At 43.6% G+C, this 18,400-nt stretch overlaps 1 long non-coding RNA gene across 2 annotated transcripts in view; it reads left to right on the top strand.

Moving 5' to 3' along the window:
- The window catches only part of LOC136786973 (uncharacterized), a 62,908-nt gene that overhangs the window by 21,619 nt on the left and 22,889 nt on the right, over positions 1–18,400 (top strand). For both annotated transcript variants that reach the window (XR_010826627.1, XR_010826628.1), the window contains exon 2: positions 4,097–4,194. This is a non-coding gene — a long non-coding RNA (uncharacterized lncRNA). The remainder of the gene's footprint in view (positions 1–4,096; positions 4,195–18,400) is intronic.

Raw genomic sequence — 18,400 nt, 5'->3', positions numbered from 1 at the left:
ACTTCCCTCATTAACAATTAATGGCGCTTAGGCTTCATGCTCCTGATAATGTCAGCGTTGATTACATTTTTAAATGGCAAGGCCCAGTGGCCAGGGGTAGCATCCTGAGCCTACAGCAAGCAGGCGGCGCGGCGCGGAGGGGCCGTTGCCGCAGGAAATGTTGGTTGGGCAGGAGCGTGACGGAGGGGTCTGCACGGGCTGTCCCCGGGAAGCCCACGGTTCATCAGTGAGCTCTGAAGACTCGGAGCTGGCATTTTTAATGCAGCTTAGGTAGGGCATTGCAAAAGGTATCTCGAGCAGGATGGCCACCAGAAAGAGCTTTTTTGTTCGTGTATTGGTAGGGCGACACAGACCTTTGGACGTGGCAGCTCTGCACGTCTGCCTTAATTTTCGTTTGGAAGTGACTTGGACAGACGTGTGTTCTCACATTGCCAAACGCTCTTGTTTCTAACCTGGAACTCCGTTTTTTGTCCTCGGAGGGCACAGTGTTTGTTATAATAGAAGCAGCCTTAGGCCAGCGCCTAGCCTTTTAGAGGAGCCCCCTGCTAAGGCACAGGAGGGCACTGCATTGCTCAGCTCGGCATCGCCTCGTGCTTGGAAAGTTGAAGTTTAGGGTGGGACTTCTGGTAGGACTGGAATTTTACTAGCCTCATTGTATAAGGGCCCCAGAACTATATTAGGATATACCGGTGCTTACACTCGCCAGTTATTAGCTCCCCATTTTTCCATACAGGTTTACTTCTTCGGAGCTGCGGCCATTTTTTCTTTATTTTTCAATAAAGCGCTGGCAACACCATCTGAAATGTGACAAACAGTAAGAGTAGCAATTAGCCTTGTCACAGGTATCGAAGCTGGGAAAACTGTGTTTAGAGCCGCGTTAGTGGGACTGGAGATGTTAAGCGAGGCAGTTTTCAGGCTAATAGATGTGGTGTAGCTAATTAGAGGACTGAGAGCTGTATTTTTTCAGGAGCAAAGCACTTAGGAGTGTCAGGTGTCTCGTTAGACGTGGAAGGAAACCAGCGGAGGAGTTGGGAGGTGTGGTGCCAATGAACTGTACTTGCTAGGCGTACAGCGTGGAGGGCCCAGTAAAATACAGGCCTGGGTAATTTTTTGCTTAAAGAGTTTAGCAAGCACTACCAGGATATTCATAACTGAATTAAGTTAAAGACCAGGTATTCTTTTTACCTGCGTGTTTTTATCTGCTGATCCGTTACATCCCCCTGCTTTCAGAGGGAGCGCTTCTCTGGCCTGCTGCTTCCCCCTGTCGCGCTGTTACAACAGCACGTTGTCCTTTCATCACTCTGTCATCTTAAAGGTCTGGTCCCCATCATCAGTTTTTAAATTCTATTTTCTTTCAGGATAATGAACACCACAAGCTCTAGGTAGCGTAAGAGTTTTGGCTTCCAAATAGAAACTTTTTAGGCAAAACGTGCAAGCAATTCAACTCCTAGCCTAGGTTTTTTTTCCAGAACAACTTTTCTTGTGTTCCTTAACAATAGGCTTTGAGCCGTGCATATAATAGATGTTAGACTAATCCCGATTAACATGTGCAAACAGAAGTTTTAAAACACCACGTCTCCATAAAATGCTCCTCTCTTCCTCTCTGCCGTAGTAAAATGCACAGCTGGAATAGGGGTAATAGCTTGCTTGGAGCATCTCGGGTGGTTTAACAGATTAAAGCAGCAAAAGCAAGGGTGGTCAGACCGATTTTTTCAGACAAGGAGAGCAAGACTGTCAAACTAACAAGCAGTGGTACAGAAACTGTTGTCTGGCCCAAGATTTTTAAGATCAATCGTCTCAAAACAGCCATGTTATTACTGGAAAACAGATTTTTTGTAGATAAGTCCTGAGGGTGTAGATTTTTTGCCATGTGGTTGTCTACTTGCAAGCTATTCTCCACTACCAGGAAAGCTTGATTTTTATCTGAAGTCCCCAATTTTCAGGGACTTGTGCTTGTACAAAAAATCTGATGCCACAAACTGAGTTTGGACCACAAGCAGAACTTCAATTTTCCCACCTTTTGTAAATTTGAGAGCACTGCGCTAGGAACAGTTTTCCGGGGCCGTGCTGGCTGCTGCTGGTGGTTGGGGTAAGTTCTCTCTGGCTTAGAATCCTACCTGGTTTAAAATACTCTGTTTATTTATCAAAGCTTCTTCCTCAAAATAGTATTGATTTTTCAATTCAGCATCAGTTACGGAGCTGGAGCCTTGTGCAGTGGGTAATGGGAATTTCTGAACGAGAGAACAGAAAATGCCAAGCTGGGGTTTCGCGAATGTCATCTGGTAGATTAACAAATGTGAGAGGGAATGGCTTGTCAGGGAGCCTTCCGTGCTAGAGGTGAGCACAGGTCCAGAAAATGGGTTGTTATGGAGCTTGAGAGGACAAAGACAAACTGAGAGGCTATCAGGGAGGTGCATTTTTATGAAGCTTAAACATTTGAACAGCTGGGTGACAAAAATGCCTGGGGACTATCTTCCGCAGTCTCACTGCGTAGCCTGCTTAGCGTCAGCTACCTAAATATCACTAGTTATTTTACTGAAGTTATCCCTAGAGGGGCTATAATGGGAGCGAATGGGGAGTATATTTTGGAACCAATTAGTCTTAAAAGTCTGTGTTTTTTTTTTTTTCCTTTTCTTTTTTTGAGCACAGTCTTCAGGGAGCTAAGTACCATGTTGCCTAATGGGCTGGGTGTCTTCTATTGCCTGTACTTCATCTTCAGGGATGGCAGCTAAACATGAATCCGTGGCATCTCAAATGAGATTTTAAAAGCCCGAGATTCAAGGAGCAAGGGGAAAAAAGGAAAGGGTTTTCTCAGCTTGTGGTTAAATGTACTGTACTACTGCATAATGGAAGAAAGCCTTAAGGGAAAAGGAGGCACCCCTATAAAATAAGGAACGTTACTGATATCAAATCTCTTAAAATAAGTGGTACAGTCTGAACGCCCTTTTTGTACCTTACCTCCTGCATTTTCTTGCTGTCCTCAGTTCAATATAGCAGGTATGTGTTTAGCTTTAAGGACTGGCTCTCATGAAGAGGGATTTAGGCACTTGCTTAAAAGCTTTTCTGAACCGGGGCCCAAAAAGGCTGTAAAAGCACTGGGGTCCAGATCGGCCTTCAGCATCTCTCGGGGTGTGAAGAGCACAGGGGCTTCTGTGTGTGTGCGTCCTTGGGAAGCAGTTACTGAATTCCACCCTCAGCCTCCGGTCCGAGGAGCAGCCCCCTTCAGAGCTGCCACCAGAGAGACCGCGAGGGTCGGGAGGGGACAGAAAGCCTCGCGCTGGCTTCTGCGGACACCTCGGGGTGGCTGTGAGCTGTCGCTTCCATCCTCAGAGTTGAAAATAAAACTTGCATTATGACCTGGGCTAAACTCCCTTTTCAAGTGAGTATTAAAGCTTTCTTCCTCCCTTGGCAGAGAAGGTACCCTGCACCAGAATATTTCATTTAAAGAAGAGATTTTTTTGCCTAAGTTACTTCGTGTACAAACCTTCTTTGCTTAAAGAAAACCTCACCTTGAATGTCCTCTATCAAGAAAAGATCTTTATTTTTCTTGATGTTGCTTTTAGCAAGCTGCCACAAGTGCGACGCGTGGAAGACGTATACAGAAAGGCTCAGAGCTGCCTGCTCTGCAAGGTTGCTGTAACAGCTGCAATACCTGTCTCTGAATAGATTTTAAATAGGCCTGTGTAGGAAAATAGTATTTTCAACATGCGGGAAATCCTGACCTTTTGGAAATGCACTTTCTTGAAATAGAATACAAAATGGAAATTTGAATTCTTTTGCCAGAGTCTGAGTTGATATAAAAAGGTACTGAGCCATCAATGATTATTTTTATACTTCTGAAGCATCACGAAAGATATTAAATATAGTATATGTAAATATGCATGATCTATTTATTTTAATTAGTGAAATGAAACGAGGTATTTGAAATCGATTTCTTGACACTTTTCCATTTTCAGTTTCTGTGAAAGACCGGAGCGTCACATACTGCATTTTTGATGTGCAGGTTTTAAAATTTCACCCATATCTGTCATCAAATGAAATGTACAATGAGTTTGTCAAGGCTGAGTCTTTCTTTTTTCTTATTTTTTCCCCGCAGGTTCCAGAAAGCTAACCTGCAACGAGCATACGGCTCCTCAGCGATCCTCCAAGCCAGCCGCAGGATGCAGAGCGCTGCTGGTAGACCTCGGTGCGGAGGTAGGCTGGTCCCTACCCGTGAGATATTTGCAAAGCACGTGGCAAGGAGAGCCCGGAGCCCCCTGTGTTCCCTGCCCACCGCTGCCCCCGAGCTTCTGGCAGCTGGGGGGGCTTGCGGCTGGGATGCAGCTGGGGCTACTGCTCTGGCTTCGTGCGGTGCCTAGCATGAACTCGTTATCTACAGGACCAATTTGCTGCCATTCCGGTTTCACTTCAAGGCCCACGTTCTTCCTGTGGCTTTCCCTGGTCTCAGCTGGGGTCTTTAGTCATTTTCATAATGCAGCTGTACAGCAGCCGGAGCTGCTTTCTGTGTTCCGTGCATCCTTTTTCAATACTCCTGCGAGAGGAGGGAGATACAATGCTTGTGTTACAAAAGAAGTGAGGCGCAATAAGGCTTCATCCAAAAAATGCCAGCCGCGAGAACAGGATATTCTTGCTCTTCAGATGCATCCTGGCTCGGTGCTGGCAGCTGACTTGAGCTAGGTTCCAGTTTGCTTTTTGGGTACACCTCATACCATCCTGACAGCAAGGTCAGGAGCACAGAGCAAGCCAAATCTAAAACTGAGCTGTGTCTGTTCTTTTTTCCAGCTTGCCTTGTCCACCTGTGGATAACTGATTTGGCACCTTGGCAGTACGGTGTATATTTTGCTGTTTTAAAATCAGGAAAAGAAGCTGCTTTTCCTTGGCAAATTCAAGCTGGGGTTTGTGTGTTGGTTAACTAAGGAGAGGGATTTATTTGCTGCTGCTTTTCAGCATAGTCTGCTATTCTGTTAGCTAAGTAGGGAAACTAATTAGTAAACAATGGGGAAAAAATAAATTCTTATAATTATTCAATACTGAGCTGTGTACTGATTCAGTATCACACAGCCCTTGTTATCATGGGCTAGTAAAGCATGGGCAGGCTGACTGAGGCAGACAAAGGTTTTCTTGAGTATCTGAATGTTGTAGATTAAGCCAGGGAGGCTGTGTCTGCACACCAGGCACAGCTGTGGAAAGCAGAGTTATCCCTTCCTGTGGGACTTAGCTGATTAAAGAGCATCATGTTGGCGAAGCATAATTCCTTATCGCTGGCTTCTGAGGATCCGGCGTTCCTGACTATCCCTGTAATCCAGTCATTGCTGTGAAAAACAACACAAGTCTCTCCAGAAGCTTCTGAGTCCTAATGAAACAATTTAGTCAAACGGCAGATAATTTTAGCCTGAGATGAATATGACTTCCAAAATCCCTTCAAGATTTTATTTCTGTGAAGGATTTTGGGGGCTGCTGCCTGGCTTTTCAAATGCCACCTGTTATTTGGGCCAGGGATAAGCATTAAAACACTGCCTGTGAAATATCAGTAGGAAATTATTAGCTCTGTGGGGAAATCATTCTCCCAGTAAGGTGCGCTGTCCGTAGGATTTCCCTGGCTTTGTTCTCATGCAGGGACATGGGGCACACACAGCTACAAAAACTTCTCGCCGGGTTCCTGAGATGACATCTTCAGGGGGGCATTTCCACTTAAACGTCCTCTCTGCTGGAGCACGATGGATGTTGCCTCTGCTTGCGTGGAGCAGAGCCCTGCCCGTGGCAGCCTGCCTCCGCCTGCTGCTGCCTCTTACGTGCTCGTCTTCCTGAAATCAGGAGGTGTCTTCCTCTGTCTCCTACACTTTCCCCTTCTCTTCACGCAGAATTAGGTACTTGGTAGGAATAAGTAATGTTTTGGGTTAAAAATAATAAAGAAGCTGCTTGGTGACAACAAAGCCAAAACAAGGCCATCTGTTCCTGAAGTGCATGTGGGTTTGTGCTCAGCATACTCATTAATCAAGGCCAAACGTTTTGGGAAACTTTCCCATCCTTCCCCTTAACGTGACCTTCCAAATAACTTCAAAATACCGCTTTTGCCCCTTTCCAGTAAGAAACATGGACATTGGAGGATCTGATGGTCCTTGCCTGTTTGCCCGCTTATTTACCCTACTATAAAGCAGAAAAAAAAGGAGGCTTTTCTGCTCGTTTTTGTATATATTACTGATCTAAGTTATATTAGGGGTCTGCCCTTTTTTTGGTGTGAACTGTTTTGACTCTTGACATCAGCATTAGAGAACTTGAATCATCAGGGAGCTGGATCTCTAACACAATTACCTCTAGCACTGAGGTCGTATAGACACCCCGCAAACTGAATCCTTCAGCTGTCAGTGTGCCTGGCTCATTCTACATTAAAAACAGAATGAGGTCTCTCAACTGCCCACCCCAAAGCATGTTTAGCAAGAGAAGGCCTGACGTTTGTTCTCAGACATGACACAATCCAATTGCTGGAGACTTTTCAGGTGTGTCCTTTGTGATCAGTCCTTCCAAATTAAAAAAGCAAAGTAAAGTGCTGAGGAATTTTGGATCAGCCTCATAAATTTGCATCAATATTTCTATAGCAAACAAGTTTGGAGACTTTTTGGGGAAACATCTTGTTTCATTAAAGCTCCTCTTCATTTTTAGTATTTTATAAGGTAATTTTTTTTTTTTTTTTTCAGTCTGAAAACAGCCTGGTCTGCAAGCCTTCTGGAGCAATGCACCATAGCTGGGAGGATTTGCTAAAGCCAGGGTTCTCAGTCTGAACATGAGATAATTTAGACTCCTGTTACTTACTATTTTTCCATTATTTTTTTCAGACTAAAATACTGGTAGGGAAAAGTTTGAAATCATGAATCAGTTGGGCTTTAAAACTACATGATGAGATGGAAGATTGAGGAGGTGCACTGAGTTAACTTTTCCTTGGTCTTTATAGAGCCCTGTCTTATGCTTGCTGGCCTGTCGTGGTCTCAGCTTTCCCATCTGTTAAATGATGGCTATAATTAGCCCGTCTTTCACAACTTCTCATGTTTTGGCACTCTTGATACTTATCTTACTGTATTTTGATTCCCAGGGAATAAATGTGAGAAACAAATAAGCCGTTATCATTTCTGTACCTTTCTTCCTTCTGGCTCTTTCCTCTGCCTCCTGCTCTCCCGCATTCCCGTGCTGTTGAACCTGAGAGGGCCTCGGCTCCTGTTGCTGGGAAGTTGCTGGGAAGCAACCCTGCGTGATGAATACTTAAGTTGAAAACCTTACTGAGAACTGCTGCTTGCCATGGTTACCTCGTGACTGGTTGCATATGCAAATAGTCTCTTGGAAGTAACATCAGGGAGGATGTATTATCTCAACTGTAAAATCGCTAGTATTTAAGCACAGAAGCAGTATGCAGTGACGAGCTATTCAGTTCTGTGCGCTAGCAGCAAGTGGAGCCCAGCTGTCTGAACAAGCTGCACGAGCCTAGGATGCTGGTTAAGGGCGAAAAGCGGGGTCTCAGTGGGACTTGTGTGCTGTGTGTTTTATGTGGATCATCAACAGAAACATACCCTACAAATACAAACACGTTCGTCTTTAGCAATCTGAAACGAATGGATGAGGGGAGGGAAAGCCTGCAGTGGAAAGGAAGTTCTTCTCCTCCTGCTCTCAGCCTAGGGGGAACCAGCAGCCCCAGGGCACCATATGGCCAGATGCACGAAACTTTCTGGAGAGGCAGCTTAATTGTGAGATGCGTAACGGTAGGAATAATTTGTGTGCGACGAGAGTATCACTTTCCCCCTCTACCCTATGACCGTTTAATGTAAGTTCAATTTTTCTTTCAAGGAGAGAATCATACCAAATAACTGTCTTGCTCATCTGCTCCTGGAAGGTCTTTTGACAGGTAATTGGTGGCTTGCACTGACAAATCCACTTCTGAGTCCTTAGCAGTCAGTCTCGATGACTCTGCCTGCCTGCGGAGCTGGATATTAATGCCAATGCAGACCATGTTCCTGGGAAAGCAGGATGAGGTAGACAAGAGAACTTCCTCCTGTACTGTATGGCCTCTGAATTTTACCTCACCTAAATGAGAACATTAAATTCAAGACAATGGGAAAGGCTTTAAACTGAAGAAGATCCAGGAGAAAAGCTGACATGCAAGCGTATTAATGCTCATCTTGGGAGGATGGAGTTGATTTCATGTCTTAGTTTGCCAGATGACAATTTTCACTCCTAACTTTGGAAATTGGTTGCTGTGATTTTGCAGCTTCTTGTTCTGCAAAGGTTAATGGTGATCCGTGTATCAGAGCATGTCAAAGTACTGGCCTGCAGCCATCTGGCAGTGCTTCCTTGAGGGCAGTGGTAAGACACGCAGTGTACCTGCCTATCTGCTTACTCCTATAGCATCATTAGTGCCTTGCATAAGCACTAATTACCCGTTTGTGATTTTGCTGGGGGGAAATAGCATTTGATATTATGCTGTACTGAAAGACGGGGGCTTTTCTGCTTTGGTAAGGCCTTTAAAGCTCAAGCATGTGATCAAGCTGCAACGACACAGGAAGATGCATGGAATATTAGTGAGTGGATATCAGTTAGTCTGCAGTAAGCGTTTGCTTTTAGCCTATGACAAGCATAAGATGGAAGTTCCCCAAGACAGCGTGTTGGGAAGCTATGGTCCTTTTATTTCCTGTGGACCAGAAGTGACCACAGAGGCTGTTGCCATAGCTCAGTTGGTATAAAAGGTATTGCATGGTCAAGGCTAAGGCTGCTTTTTTTAACATTCAGTCACTTTGATATCCTTGCAATATGACAGCAGCTTGTTCACACTTTTAAGGTCCCTTTACTCTGCCAAAGTGTTGTAAAAATGCCCTCCTGTTCATCAGATTCATAGAAATATTTTAAAAATCTGTTTTAAAAGCCTTCTGTAATCATTTATGCCTTTAAAAAGTAAGAGTAAACTGCCATAATTTTGATTTTCTAAGCTATGTAACTATTTCTAGTGTGATATTGTATAATGCAGAGATAAACACTGTAACCTAGATCCACATACAATAGAACCAAGTACAAATCAATTTTTTTGCCGTTTCTTCGTTCAGAGGGAAATACATGGACCTACTGAATTAATTCACCATATACAACCTCGTATAAATAGTGGGGTATTAGAAACATCCGTTTAATTATCTAGTTCTCATCTGCAGGATGGAAAGGAATATCTCCTGTGCTGATTACTGGGACCACTCTGAATCATAGTGAAATTATAAAGCAAAAAATAAGTGTGTTAAGACTTGCCTGTTAAGGCAGAATAAATGCTTTGACAGGAGAGCTCTAACAGGATTTTGTCATTGTTCCCCATCTGACATCCTCCCCTTTCAGCAGCGGCAGAGACTGCAGCAGGGAACCTGTGCTTTTTGCCTCCATTATTGTAGAGTGCTGCTGCATAAGTGAAGTGAAAGCTAATCTTTATTATTGTGGCTAACATTGCAGGATTCATTTCACTGTCTCTTTTTTTTTTTTTTTTTGGCTGGGTGTTTTGGAAGTGAAGGCCCAGACCACGAAGAATTCGTACCATACAGCCTAACATCTGCCCACCTAGCCCCCAGCCTACAACTCTGAAGATCCGAAGAGGAGGCGGCTTTCAGCATCCTGAACACCTAGAGAAGACTAGAAGTATCTCTTCACCTTGCTCCCATGTCCTCCAGGCCCCATTTTTCTGTTGCCCAGGAGGTTCTGAATGGTAAATCAGCGACAGACACCGTGCAGAGACTCCTTTCTAGCCAGCCCCTACAAATGAGTTGAGGTGATTCATATCCCCAGTGCTTTTCTTCCTGGACCTTTATACAACTGTAATCCAGTGAAGTGTCAGTCTGGCTGGAGCCAGAGCCCTATAAAAGAGCTGACCCTGTCGTCTGTGTTGAAAATATATGACCGATTACAAAAGTATGGCTGCCTTGGAGGGCTTTAGCTGTAAAATACTGCCTAAGGGACTGAAAATGGAACAGAGATGATGAACGTGTAATTGCAGAATTGAGATGCTTTCCAGTCCCAAAGTAGCATTTCACAGCTATTACTGCAAATGAGAGAGAGCATTTACTTTACTATTCATGTTCCTATCTTTTAGAATGATTTTTATTTATTTTTATTTTGAAATGGGCCTGTGTTCTTAGATCTAAAAATGAAACACCATATGGTTTCGGGGGAAATTGAGAGTAGGCTCCTGTTTTTGCTTCACAGAGGGGATGAAAGGTTTCCTTAATCTAGTAAAGAAAAGCATAACAAGAACCAGTGGAATAAGCTGAAGTAAGATAGATGCAAATGAGGTGCAACGGTGTGGCTTGCCAGTGGAACAAACTACCAGGGGAAGTGATATCTTCAGACTGAGACAAGACTCCTTTTGGAAGCTTTATTTTAGTCGAAATTGGGTTTGTTCCAGGAGTAAATGAATAAAATGCGACGGCTTCTGTTAAATGTGGGAGATCAAACTAAACTGTTTGTTTCTCCCCGGTACTACAATCTCTAAGGATGTTTCATGTTTTTCTGATTACAAGTTGTCAGTCCTCAGTTAGATAAACGTGTGTGCTAGATCTGAAGTCTTCTTAAGTAAAGAGGACCTTGCAGAAAGCGTTTTTACTAAATTGTTTTATATTTTACTCATACTCAGTTAACATAAATGCCCAAATGGCGTTTTTACTTAGTTGTTAATGTATCCTTTAAAAGCTGAAATGTCAAAATGAAAACTTGAAGCAGCCATTAAAAGAGTCTTTTAAAACTTGGCCTTGTTAGTAACCAGCAGAAATAAAAATGGAGCGGAGTTAAGTTTAGTGTTTAGACAGCGTTGGCAAAAAAGTCCTGGTGTGGGCAATGAATAAATGTTTTCATGTTGCTTTTTTGCTTTGTCTCTTCACAGGGACAAGTTTTATATAAAGACAGGAAGACACGAAGGAGGTGTTAGAACTCATGATCGCTCTTAGTGGGAACCATCAGATAGAGCGAAGTTGCTAGACTTGGGTTGCTGACGCAGAACGGGAGCTGTGCTGTGCGAGCACGGCAGAGCGGTTCCCGGGAGCAGTTCTCCTTTCTCAGGAGGAAGTTTTTTTCTCATCCTGTTTCCCACAGGGAGGTTTGCAAAGGTGAAGGCAGAACCAGTACCGGTATTAGGCCAGAGGAACGTATTAGGAGGAACCTTTGCCCTCCTCTTCATGGGAGGCAGTATTAGCAGCTCAGCTGGCAGCACTTTGAAGCAACTTTCAGATGCTAACGTTGATGTGATGTCCCCCCGAGTTGGGAACTTCTGAACCAGCCTGGAGGGCTTTGAATGAGATTTTCACAGTCCCAAAGGCAAAGGAGAGCAGTTCAGAATTCTGTTTGGAAACAGTTTGCCCAGAGAAGTCGTGGAGTCTCCCTCCTTGGAGGTATGGATGAGCCATCTGGCCATGGTCCTGGGCACCCTGCTCTGGCTGGCCTTGTGTGGGCCTGGACAAAATGGCCTCCAGCTCCCTGCCAACCTCAGCCAGGCTGGGACTCAGGAGAGACGATTATACACTGTATAGTGTGGTAGTCCTGAGATTCGAGCACAGAGGTGGGTGTGTGGGTTGACACGTTACTGCCAGGGACCACTTCTCGGTCATCAGATTAAAAAATAAAATAAATAATGTGGGCAAGACAAATTATAACCGCTGTGTGACACAGAGAACAAGCAGCAAGGAGATAGATGGGTGCAGTTATGAAGCATGTGAAATGTCAGTCAGTTGGTTTAAAAAGAGTAAAAGAGTCCTCAGAGAGACTCTTTTTATAATGAACTTATATGATCTGACAGTCACACATTCCAAAATTGAATTAATAAATCATTCACAGCACTGGTTGGAATAGTTAATACATGTTTTGTGCCCCAGCAGAGAGGAAAATGGCCTGCTTTTCTTGCTTTATGACATATTAGGCCTAAACAGAATTAATGATAAGGCTTTCTTACTTTATTTACTGTAGAGAAGCGCTGTTTCTAAGGGAATGGTAGAGGAGGAGGGGAGGAATGAGCTATGAATAGATTATTTTCCCAATATGGGATTTTAATAGCATGCAGCTATTGTATTCATTGCCGTGTATACTGTGACAATGGGATTCATGGGGAGACGATGACTTCACATGTGGTGAGCAGGTGACAAAACGAAGCTGCTGCAAATGAGTTGTCACGAGTGTAATGTTTGCAGGAATTCATGACCTGTGCACACCCTCTGCACCTATATCTTATAAAAGCTGAAAGAACAAAACTCCCCAGCTTGTTTACTGACAGAGACTTTGGCTATATAAAATGCTATGGATTTGCTCTGATTCTGAAAAAAACAAAAATTACACCTCTAGAGAAGTAAAAGATTGGGGTTGGGCAATAGGAAGAGCTGTATAATAAGTCCGGATTGCATGATGCTGTTAGTGAGCTGATTTCTGTGAGAGGAACTGCTCAAATATTTGGAACACCGGTCAGATCTTTCCTGTGGCATTCAACAAACTCCACAGAAGAGCGTTCTGTTTTAAGCAGTTGGCTGTATGGGATGCTTCCCTGGAAAACAGGTAAAACTGTCATAAGAAAAAATTACCTTGTCTCTGCCCTTACAGCAATTTTTCTCCCAGGCCCATGCACTCACTAAAGGAAATCATTTGTTCCTGTAATTGTCTCAATATTTTTGTCCATGCAAAGAGATTATAGAGCAGAGGACGCTACGGCTAATTAAACAGCTAAAGATGGAAGTAAATAGATAAATCAGGTTTTCCCCCAGTTGCTGTAGAAGTTAATTATTGAAATGTTAAATGTATTAGACCCAGTGAATAATTAAACCAAACTGTAAATTAAACATCCCTTTGACATAAAATCTTGGGAAAGAACATGCTCGTTCCATTCCTCTGACACCAAAATACATCCCTTCTCTTTCCAGTGTAGGGCTTCCAGACTCCGGCAAAAAGTTTTCCCTTGCAACGAGAATACTGCTTCAGCAGCTTGCCTCCTCACTCGACATCTTTTTTTTTTTACTAGTGAGCTTGAAAAACTTTTTTAAAAAGATCTTAAAAGTTATTTAGTAGATGTTTACCAGAGTGAATGTCAGGCTTCCTTGCTAACAGGAGCAGAGAAGGTGCATTAGGAGATGGCATGTGCTGCGCTTGTCATGTTTCTTGCATCCTTCCTAAGCATCTGTCAGTGGTTGCTGGTAGAGAATGCAGTTAGCTGGGCTGGCTTGGCACCATAGGAGTTCATTCTGAGAACACAGCATCGGCAGGAAGATCACGTAACCCTTCCTAGGCGGGATTTGGCTGGCTGAAGGGGTTCATTTTGCTTTCATGACGCACACCGAGCGCTAGCAGGACATAAAAACCAAACTCATTTTTATCAAGGTGCTGGTGCTGCCTCCCGCCTCCCTCAGCCATTCCTTGCATCAGTTCTGTGCAGAGGGTCACAAGCAGTGTTGGTATTGCTTGTACCATTTATTTCCTATTTGTTGTAGCCCTCAGATAGAGTGCTGGGCACTCAGCAACGTGCTGAGTGCCAGAGGTAACTTGAAGGGGGTACATAATCAGTTTGACCTTGTAGCATGTTCCCGAGTGTTTTCCTTAAAAAGGACTGAAAGCTCCCCGTTTTGCAGAGTCTGGTCCCTTTTGTGGACCCAGCTGCTTTAGACACCCTAAGCTGGTCCATTAAAGAGGCGGTGCTGTGTGGGAGGTGCGGAGCTGAGGCCTTCCTGAGCGTCCTTCTTGTTCAGATGAGCAGCGCGATTCCGTCTGCTGCCGATGGCAGCCCCAGGTACTGAACCTCACCTCGGTCAGAGGTGCTTTGCATTAATACGCTGGGTTGTGAACCGCAGTAACGAAGGAGGGGATGTGTGTTCCTTGCAGCATTCCCTGTTAGGCTGGCAGTAACCTGCAGCAGAGAGGGCAGGTGGACACCAAGGAGCCGCAGTCCAGGGATCACGAGTCAGGGCCTTTGGGCTGAGCTCTGCTCTGTGTCAGGCTGGAAAAATAAGGTGGCAGGAGCAGGGGGTCGCTGTCGGGTGTGAACCATTGCTTGCTATAAACTCGTTGCAGAAAACTAACCTCTTCCTAATTATGCAGTTTTGTCTTTGGTGTCTTTGAGAACAGGGTGTGCGGTACAAATTGGAAACAGACAAACTGATAAATTTGGGCTCTTTGTGGTGTTTGGATTCATTGTTTTCTCTAATTACTGGCAGTAGAGCAGCTTCCACATGGTTGGGATGCTACTCTTTAAACTGCTGTGGGGAGAGACAGAGCAGTCAAGATTAGTGTGTAAAGGGGTCGTGACTTCTTATTAACCTTTCCATTTCTTTTACATGGAAAAAAAAAATCCTTATTTCAGCGTAAACAGTGATACTTATTTATGAAGCAAGACTACACCTAAGAGTTAAATCTGCCTTTCAAATTCCTTTCAGTTTCCACAGAAGTCTTGCTGTGCATAAAATCCATGCCTTTATATCAGCATGGGCACATTGACTCCACCTAACCCAGGATCTGGCCCCTTCCATTTAGCCAGGCTGTGGGAGTCTGAAGCAGCTACATGTGTTAAGTGGTCTGGCAGCACAATGCTATTGAATGGACCCTGGTGTGTCAGTGAGCTGAAATGGCCTTAAAATGGTCACAGTAATTCTCTCTGTAATTTGATTCTTAACATGTTAAAGCCACAACTGGAAAGAAAGGGCAGAAAGTTATTTTATGTAGATAAAAATAATGATTTTTGAAGCAAGCTGTCTTTTTCTTTATGGTCCGCGTTTATTCAAGGTAAGATTAATGAAATATTCAGCCAGTGTCACCCTGGACATGAACTCATCCTTCAGTAATTCATCCAACCTTTAATCAGACTTAAAAGAAAGTAATTGTCAAATTAATTCATCCCCTAGGGATGTTATTTTGGATCAATTTTTTATTCCCAAGAAGTCAAGCCACTGAGAAACTGCCGCTCCTCAAGGTTTAGCTTCTCATTTGAGAGCTGTAATGAAAAGGTAGAGTAGTTTGGTCAGGCCTAAATATTTTGTTTAAAGAGGAGAGCCCTGTGCACAAACACCTCCCAGGTGAAACTGGATTAATTTTTCATTGTATCTGAAAGGTGGCACTGAGGTCTTCTGCCTGCCTCTGCAGACAGAAGCGGTGCACCTGCTCAGGTAGCTCCTGTTGATCACAGCTCGCAGTCGGTGGTTAAATTTGGAGGGATCTCTGGAGATCTAGTGGAGATCTGGTCCAGCCTGGTGCTCCAAACAGGGTCAGCTTGGGCAGCTTGGGCAGGGCCGTGTCCAGCCCAGCTTTGAGCATCTCCAGCGGTGGAGGCTCTGTAGCTTCCCTGGGCAATCTGCTCAGGGCTCACTGGAGGGAAAACAAACAGCCTTATATTGAAGGGGAATCCCTTGTATTTCAGTTTGTGCCAGTTGTTTCCTGCGCTGTCACAGGCTACTTCTGGCTCAGTTGTTCCTCCCTCCCATCGGCAAATGGTGCAACGATAGAAAAAAAATAGTGGAGGCTGGGAAGGCAGAGACTAGAAAATAAGGCTTCTCATAGAGCCCGGCAGGCTGGCCGGAGGATTAGAAGGTGTGAAAAGTTTCACTGCACAAGGCAGGGTTCTTCAAACAAGTGAGACTGCGAAAAATCCCCCATTCTGGATGCCGCAGGCAATAAGGAGCTTGATCCAAAGTCCTTAGCTGGTAAACAGAATCCCATTCGTCTTTGAGGAATCTTGTTCTTAATCTCACCTCCTGCCTGAATCAGAGATGCAGCGTTAGCTCATTTCCTTCAAAGCAACATGCACTGAGTGGAATGTGAAATAGAAATTTTTCCCAAGCAAGTGTCTTGACAACTAATCAAAGCTGTTTTCTTGAAGCCACCATCTATAAAAAACCCTTAAATAGCATCTGACTTGTAATGCTGAATGTGTTTTCTTAAGTCTTGCATTACAACTGGAAAGGGTTTGCTTTCAGGGCTGTAGAAGCGGAGAATCTTTCGGGCATACAAGAGGTAGAGAATCTATGGGTTGTGAATTAAATAATTTTATTGGCGTTGCAAGAAAAATATACAGAAATGTGCTGTTTACTTTTCATGGGTTTATTGGTAGCTGAATGCAAGAAAGGTGATAGTGTGTAAAAAGTGCAGCTGTAACTTAGGGGGCCTTGGTTGTTAGTTTGTCTAGTGTGGGGTACCTATGATGCACCAAATACACATTCCTCTTCAAAATTGTTTCCTGCAGGAATAAAACAATGGTCCTTGAGGTACATGGGCTCTTAAAAAGGACCAAGGGATCAAAAATCATTCTTTATCCTAGGAAGGAGCTTCTATGAGCCCGACAGCCAGCCCAAATGCTTTGTTTCTGGGCCATGGAGGCTGCTGTGTTAGCGACGGTTAAACACCCAGGTGTGTTTGCAAGCATAAGTTAGTTTAAGTTGATAAAGGAGAAATGTTTTGTAATCAATACAAAGCTCCAGTTTTCACCTCTTAATGTCTACCTGTGACAGCTTCCCAATGCTGTCTGGAGACAGTACGTACACGCTGATCAATCTTGATGGTATCTGAAGCCTGGATTATGAATCTCTTCTTTTATCTTACATAATTGGTAATGATGATATCGATGCTAAAACTGGGGGGGCTCAGGAGGCGAGGGCTTTAGCAGTAGGGAAGGATTGCCATGTAAACTGACCAGCGCGGAGCTGGCAGACTGTAGCCTGGTGCTCAGATGTTGCAGGCTGGGCAGCTCTAGCAGCTCCAAACAGGAGCAAAAATCCTGTTGCGGATCAACTGTGTGTTTATCAAGTAACAGATACTGGCAACATGCTGTCATCTGCAGACATAAACCACATCTTTATCCACAAATGTATTGGTAGAACTTCTAGCCAAAGCATCGGCACTTTTCCTGAATGCTTACACCAGCTGAGTGTGGGCTTGGAGCTCCTGCTGAGACCTGTAAGTTGAAGCCCTTCGTCTGACCAGTAGCCTTGAAGAGGCTTCCTAGGCTAAGAAAAGATTCCTTTTAGTACTACGTATTTAGCTTTCTCTTTCCCCAATCTTTACTTGACATCTTGTCTTAAAACTTGGGCTAAATGCCTTTTTCTTTCTGTAAAAATCCTTGTCCAAAAATCCCATCTGTCTCTGTCATGTTAGAAAAGAAACGCTGATGAAATATCATGAAGCCAGATTTTGATTTTACTGACATTGGGGTAAATCTGTTAATTCATTTTTTTTTCTTTACACAACGGTAATAGAATCCTATATTAATCTTTTTTTTTTCTTTTCTGTATCTACAGCAATTATGCACATTTTTTTCTAAAAGCCAGGGTCCTGTTTAGACAGGAGGAGGAAGGGATTTTGGAGAAGTTCTTTGAGCGTGGGGAAATTGATGTCCTTAGTTCTATGAAGTCATCAATTCCCCAGTGACTGTGCACAGCTCCACCATAAATCTTCTCCGACTACAATGAGATCACTGTGAAATGAACTTCAATGGAATAATCAACTTTAAATAAAACTGCTTTAACTGTTAAAAATAGAGAAAGTTCCATTTCTGAACTGTAACTTGCACCATTTGAATAGAAAGGTAAAATGGTTGCTTTTATTAAATTACTCAACTGTGGTGGTTGTAATGACACCTTAGATTATAGCAGAAAGATGTCTTTCCTGACATTATTTCTTGTACACATAATTACTCCTCACTGATAACAGTGCCTGCATTTTTAATCGGCGAATGTTGCCCATGTCCTCTAAATTTTGAGCAATCTGCTTTTGGAATGATTTCAGTCACTATTTAAACTTCGGCTGATAAAAGCTTTATTGTCAGAGTTCCAGTTCCTTTCCACAGTTATTTTTGTTAGCTAAAGGACAACCTATTATGCATGTGGGGCAGTAGCAAAAGGAATCCTTTGAAGGAGGATGTTTTGTATAAATTAGATTTCCCAAACCTGATGATTGAGGCTTTGGTAGGGAGGAGGCTTAATTGTGTGCATGTCATATGCATTCATTACAAAACAAAACACTGTTTGAAAATATATCCATTGATTAAATGGTTGGTTCAAGTCAGTAATGTTCTAGTTGCATTGCCCTGAGCACGTAATGAAGGTCTGAGAGAAGTATGGCTAGCAAACAGAATTTGTTAACGCCGCTGATGCCACTGTTAGTCCCGTGGTCCTTTCCAGTGTTTTGTGACACTTGCGTATGGTAATGTCAAAATAACCTTGTTAAAGAGCAAAGTTAACCTGACCTTCAAAGCACTTAGGCTCTTCTGTTTAATGAGGTCTGATTCATCATTACATTTGTCATCGAGACCTCTGCAGATCAGTCTGAATGGCTTGCAATGGTGCGTATATAATTTTGAGAAGAAACCCAAGGCCACATCATTACTTGCTGTGTAAATAAGCAAAGCTTCACGGATGTGATGGAAGCCTGCAGACGT

The sequence above is a fragment of the Anser cygnoides genome, chromosome 26 (genome assembly GCF_040182565.1).
Source record: "Anser cygnoides isolate HZ-2024a breed goose chromosome 26, Taihu_goose_T2T_genome, whole genome shotgun sequence".
NCBI classification, from domain to species: Eukaryota; Metazoa; Chordata; class Aves; order Anseriformes; family Anatidae; genus Anser; species Anser cygnoides.
Note: the sequence above shows the minus strand (reverse complement) of the source record. Positions and strands in the feature narration are given on the sequence as shown.